We start from the raw sequence: 6624 nt of genomic DNA, 5'->3' as shown, positions 1-6624 counted from the left end.
CCCGTCCCTAAAGACAGGAATAATGATCAGGGGACAGAAGCCTGTGTTTCAGCTCTACTCACATCCTCCCCGGAGAGAATTAAAGTGTCTGCTGCTTTCCCATCAGTGAGTGAGCCAGTGAAAGCATTTCCCGTGTTTATTCATTTAGTTCTTTCAGGATGCCACTGGATTATCATGGGTCTTGTTTGGCATTTGTTTGTGTGTATTTGTGTTTTCCTGAGATTGAGTGAGGCCCAGATGTCACTCTACTATGTTGGACTCGGCTCAGAAAATTTAAAAAAAAAAGTCAAGATCATGTCATACATTAATTTGTCTCAATGCTTATGTTGTTAAACTCAAAGTAGTTCTACCTCTAACTCCTCCTGTTCATAAAGGAGAAGCTGTGATTTCTCGATCTCTCATGGGAGGGGTGCTATGGACCCTGTTAAGACATCATCTCAGGGAGACAGTCATCCCCAATGTAGAAAATATTGCCAAGTAATCACTGCACTTTTATCACTTTCAAATATTTGACTTGGCAGCTTAGCTATACCTCTCCTTAACCTTCTTTAATTGGCCCTCCTTTTCAAACATCTCTAGATTTTAGAGCTACATTTTTATCTCTTCATTGCAGATTAAGGCCATACAGTTGAAATTTACACTTTTCTTTTAATCTCTCTGTCTCTTTCAATTGTCCTCCTTCTGATGCACTAAGTGATACTGTTTGATGATTACAAAGCTCTTACAGACCTAACTTTCTAGGTTTTGATCTTAATTCAGTTTTCTAGAGGGTCTTAGTTCTTAAACTGGGTTGGATGGAGCACTTTAACATAAAAGATATATATTTAATGTATTAGAGAGCAGACAAAAACATATTTAAGAGGAGGCAAATTGGGGTTATCTTTTTTTTCTTCTGGTAATCTTGTGTGTCCAGTAAAGCCTCAGTCTACTTACTTCCTTATTCTCTAATGCACACTCTATCCATTCAAGCACTTCTCCCCAGTGAAAGTGAAAGTGTTAGTCACTCAGTCGTGTCTGACTCTTTGTGAACCCATGGTCTGTAGACTTCCAGGCTCCTCTGTCCATGGATTCTCCAGGCAAGAATACCAGAGTGGGTTGCCATCTCCTACTCCAGGGGATTTTCCTGACCCAGGAATTGAACCCCAGTCTCCTACATTGCAGGCAGATTCTTTACTATCTGAGCCACCAAGGAAGCCCCAGGAAATTCCCCAGTACTTCTGCTCTCAAATTCTTATTCCTTGTTTCAAGTCAATTTTATCCTTGTATTACCCACTTGACTCCAAACACAATACTAATCCTTCAAAACACTCATGAAGCCTCTTCAACTATCTCAGACCAAATTGGACTCCCTTTTTCTGGTCTACTAAAAACACTGATTGCATCCTTTAAGGTTATGTTTAATTTCTTTTTACATTTTAGTAATTGTACTATCTATCTTTCCTCTATTTTATAAGTGAAGCCAGATTATTACAGAAAAACAAACTTTCTTCACCAACAGTCAGATAGAGCCTCTGAATTTAGAGCCTCCCAGGTGGCGCTAGTGGTATAGAATCTGCTTGCCAATACAGGAGACAGAGACATGGGTTTGAATCAATAGGTCGGGAAGATCCCCTGGAGGAGGGAAATGGCAACCCGCTCCAGTATTCTTGCCTGAAAAATAACATGGACAAGAGGAGCCTGGTGGGCTACAGTCCATAGGGTTGCAAAAAGTTGGACATGACTGAGCACAATTATAATGTTATTTATTTTGATGAAGACAGTATGGTGACAGTTATTGTAGCTTTGTGGAATCAAAAAGGTATAACCATCTGTCTCCATTTTTTTTTTTTTTACTTAATATTTGAATTGGCTAGGGAAAAAATATTTATTCTGAAAAGTCTTAGACTTCATGTATTTATTTAATATTTATATTCATCAATCGGAGGAGGCAATGGCATCCCACTCCAATACTTTTGCCTGGAAAATCCTGTGGACAGAGGAGCCTGGTAGGCTGCAGTCCATGGGGTCGCTAGAGTCGGACACGACTGAGAGACTTCACTTTCACTTTTCACTTTCATGCATTGGAGAAGGAAATGGCAACCCACTCCAGTCTTCTTGCCTGGAGAATCCCAGGGACGGGGAAGCCTGGTGGGCTGCTGTCTATGGGGTCACACAGAGTTGGACACGACTGAAGTGACTTAGCAGCAGCAGCAGCAGCATATTCATCGATATTTTATATTTTAGTAAGAATAAATATTATAAAGCATAATTGGCTCAGTCATTCAGTTCAGTTCAGTTGAGTTCAGTCGCTCAGTCATGTCTGACTCTTTGCGACCCCATGAATTGCAGTACTCCAGGCCTCCCTGTCCATCACCAACTCCCAGAGTTCACTCAGACTCATGTCCATTGAGTCAGTGATCCAGCCATCTCATCCTCTGTCGTCCCCTTCTCCTCCTGCCCCCAATCCCTCCCAGGATCAGAGTCTTTTCCAATGAGTCAACTCTTCGCATGAGGCGGCCAAAGTACTGGAGTTTCACCTTTAGCATCATTCCTTCTAAAGAACACCCATTAATGGACACCTATTAAATGAAAGTCAATTTAGAGATAAAAGTGTTTTCAGATTACAGTTAAATACATATCTACAGCTGCACCTAAATATCATTTTATTGTTTTGCTATCTCTGAGACAGAAATTCTCCCTACACAAGATTGAGTTCTTTCTTATTTTTAAAGTCCTTTTAGCATGTACTGTTTCAATAGGGTATTTGAAGAAAGATAAATGTTATAAGAAATGATGAGAAATTATAAGTGTTGATGACTCTTTTTACCATAACTTCTGTCATGCAACACCTTTTTAACCAGAGGAAGCTATTGTAGGATGTGCTCCATGAAAACAAAGGAATAAACCAGGAAAGAGATATATATGAGATTAAAATACTAAGGAGTACAACACATAATAAAGGCAGATGAAGTGCCTAGAAAGCATCCAATCCAGACAGAAGGAAAATAGAATCTCTGCAGAGATGGGTATATTATCAGAGGTGGCTGAGGAGGTTTGTAAAGTGTGGAAAGTCTTAGCCATTGGCACAAAGAATCCAAGCAGAGGGGGGAAAAAGTAGGGAACTGGTTAACATCACTTTTATTACTTGCAGCTGTAAGCCTTTAATCCCTCCATACTTCTTGCTTAGAAAATCATGTGACAGAAAATATTGCTTAATAAAAGGTTTTCTAGTCAAACTTGCTGTCATGGCTGATGTGCTGTGGGTGAATGGGCTTCAAGTGGGGGTGCTGCTTCAACCCCCACTTCAACCCCCATGTTAGAGCATGGTGCTCTAACAACCATGGATGTCTTAGGGATTTCTCCTCCTTCATTGGGCTGATTAATGGGAACACACACCGTGTTGCACTTTACTCAGAAGCTGCAGAGTTGGTGCTAACCCTTATCAAGTGTTTATCATGTACCATTAACATCAGGCACCCTTTAGGTTAAGGCATTAAGGGACATCACTGATTCAGAGAGCCAAAACCTGCATTCCTCTGACTCACATCCTCGGAGTAAACAGGAAGGCTGCATCCACCTTGCCTTCTTTCTTTAAATTCTCCACCATTCTTTACCTTTCTCTCTCTCCACCCACTTTTAGGGGAAAAAATGTAATGTTTTTATTGTAAAAAGGACATAAGCTCCATAATACAAAATAAAGCAATTCTAAAAAGTTCTAAGGAAAAATCTAAAAGTGTTCCATATCAGATCACCTAAACTAGCCATTAGGATTAACAGCTCAGCATCTCAGTGATTTCTTCATGAATATGTACAGACTCCAGGCTAATAGGACAGATGGATGAATAATTTAACACCATGTAATCATAGGATATTTTAGAACAGTAACTTGACATTTTTATGTGTAAAGGGAATATTTTCTGAATATGAAAATAAGCAATTTAGAGAATTACAACCATATCAGTCACACATTTGGTTACTAGAATCCTACATTTCTTTTGGTCTTAGAAAAATATAAACAGAAAAAGGTAAACAGATAATGAGAAATTATTTTTATAAAAATTGGTTCATGTTCCTCATACTTTTTTAATATATATGCATGCTGCTGCTGCTGCTGCTAAGTCATTTTAGTCGTGTCCGACTCTGTGCAACCCCATACATGGCAGCCCACCAGGCTCCCCTTGCATGTATATATATATATTTAATATAGCAGAAGGAAAAATATCTATTATGAAACTAAAATGCTTAATTTACTACAAAAATATCTGTTATGAAACTAAAATGCTTAATTTACTACAAAAATATCTATTATGAAACTAAAATGCTTAATTTACTACAAAAATTCTTAAATCAATCTTCTTGATATAAGTATAATTCTTCATTGTATTTAGATTGTAGCTGTTAGGTCTCTAACCATACTGCCTTATTTTGAGAGAGTATCAAAACTGAAAGATGAGAACATTAGCACATTTCAATTTTTTACTCAAGATTTAAGAAAGTTTGCTTCAGAACTGAAACTGGTTAGCAGATACTGCCAGTTGTCTGCCCTATGGCAATTATCCCTTTTTGCTGTCCTAGCAATGATCTTCAGGTATTCGGTGGTGAAGTTATCAGAGAAAGGGGCCTCAATGAGTCACAAGCCTGCCTGTGCTTTGTCATTAAGTCGTGTCTGACACTGCAACCCCGTGGACTGTAGCCCACCAAGTTCCCTCTGTCCATGGGATTCTCCAGGCAAGAATACTGGAGTGGGTTGCCATTTCCTTCTCCAGGGGAGCTTCCCGACCCAGGGATTGAAGCCGGGTCTCCTGCATTGCAGGCGGATTCTTTACCATCTGAGCCACCAAGGAAACCCCCGAGTCACAGGGAACTGATACAAATTAAGCTCTCAATTTCATCCTCTTTTTCAGTGTTTGTTTAGAGATAGCTATTTGACCCAATTTGGCCAATGGAATACAACGAAAAATCTGCTGAGAAGAAATAGTTCTGGAAAATTCTTTCCTGATGAGAAGAGAAAGACATACAAAAAGACTTTCTCTTTCAATTCAGTTCAGTCACTCAGTTGTGTCTGATTCTGGAACCCCATGGACTGGAGCATGCCAGGCTTTCCTATCCATCACCAACTCCCAGAGCTTGCTCAAACTCATGTCTATTGAGTCGTTGATGACATCCAACCATCTCATTCTCTGTCATCCCCTTTTCCTTCTACCTTCAATCTTTTCCAGCATCAGGGTCTTTTCCAAGGAGTCAGTTCTTCACATCAGGTGGCCAAAGTATTGGAGCTTCAGCTTCAACATCAGTTCTTCCAATGAATTTTCAGGACTGATTTCCTTTAGGATGGACTGGTTGGATTTCCTTGAAGTCCAAGGGACTCTCAAGAGTCTTCTCCAACACCACCGTTCAAAAGCATCAATTCTTTGGCGCTCAGCTTTCTTTATAGTTCAACTCTCACATCAATACGTGACTACTGGAAAAACCATTGCTTTGACTAGACAGAACTTTGTCGGCCAAGTGATGTCTCTGCTTTTAAGTATAATGTCTAGGTTGGTCATAGCTTTTCTTCCAAGGAGGAAGTATCTTTTAATTTCATGGCTGCAGTCACCATCTGCAGTGATTTTTGAGCCCCCCAAAATACTCTATCACTGTTTCCATTGTTTCCCCATCTATTTGCCATGAAGTGACGGGACCAGATGCCATGATCTTAGTTTTTTGAATGTTGAGTTTTAAGCTAGGTTTTCCACTCTCCTCTTTCACTTTCATCAAGAGGCTCTTCATTTCCTCTTCACTTTCTACCACAAGGGTAGTGTCATCTGCATATCTGAAGTTATTGATATTTCCCCTGGCAATCTTGATTTCAGCTTGTGCTTCATCCAGCCCAGCATTTCACATGGTGTACTCTGCATAGAAGTTTAATAAGCAGGGTGACAATATACTGCCCTGATGTACTCTTTTCCCAATTTGGAGCCAGTCTGTTGTTCCATGTCTGGTTCTAACTGTTGCTTCTTGACCTGCATACAGATTTCTCAGGAGGCAGGTAAGGTGGTCTGGTATTCCCATCTCTTTCAGAATTTTCCACAGTTTGTTGTGATCCACACAGTTAAAGGCTTTGGTGTAGTCAATAAAGCAAAAGTAGATGTTTTCTTGGAACTCTCTTGCTTTTTTGATGATCCAATGGATGTTGGCAATTCGATCTCTGGTTCCTCTGCATTTTATAAATCCAGATTGAACATCTGAAAGTTAACGGTTCATACACTGTTGAAGCCTGGCCTGGAGAATTTTGAGCATTACTTTGTTAGTGTGTGAGATGAGTTTAATTGTGCGGTAGTTTGAACATTCTTTGGTATTGCCTTTCTTTGGGATTGAAATGAAAACTGACCTTTTCCAGTCCTGTGGCCACTGCTGAGTTTTCCAAATTTGCTGACATATTGAGTGTAGCACTTTAACAGCATCATCTTTTGGCATTTGAAATACCTCAACTGGAATTCCATCAGCTCCACTAACTTTGTTTGTGGTCATGCTTCCTAATGTGAAGAAGGCTGTGCACCGAAGAATTGATGCTTTTGAACTGTGGTGCTGGAGAAGACTCTTGAGAGTCCCTTGGACTGCAAGGAGATCCAACCAGTCCATTCTGAAGGAGATCAGCCCTGGGAT

The sequence above is a fragment of the Bison bison genome, unplaced genomic scaffold, assembly GCF_000754665.1.
Source record: "Bison bison bison isolate TAMUID 2011002044 unplaced genomic scaffold, Bison_UMD1.0 scf7180017864211, whole genome shotgun sequence".
In the NCBI taxonomy this organism is placed as follows: domain Eukaryota; kingdom Metazoa; phylum Chordata; class Mammalia; order Artiodactyla; family Bovidae; genus Bison; species Bison bison.
This window is presented reverse-complemented; position numbering follows the sequence as displayed.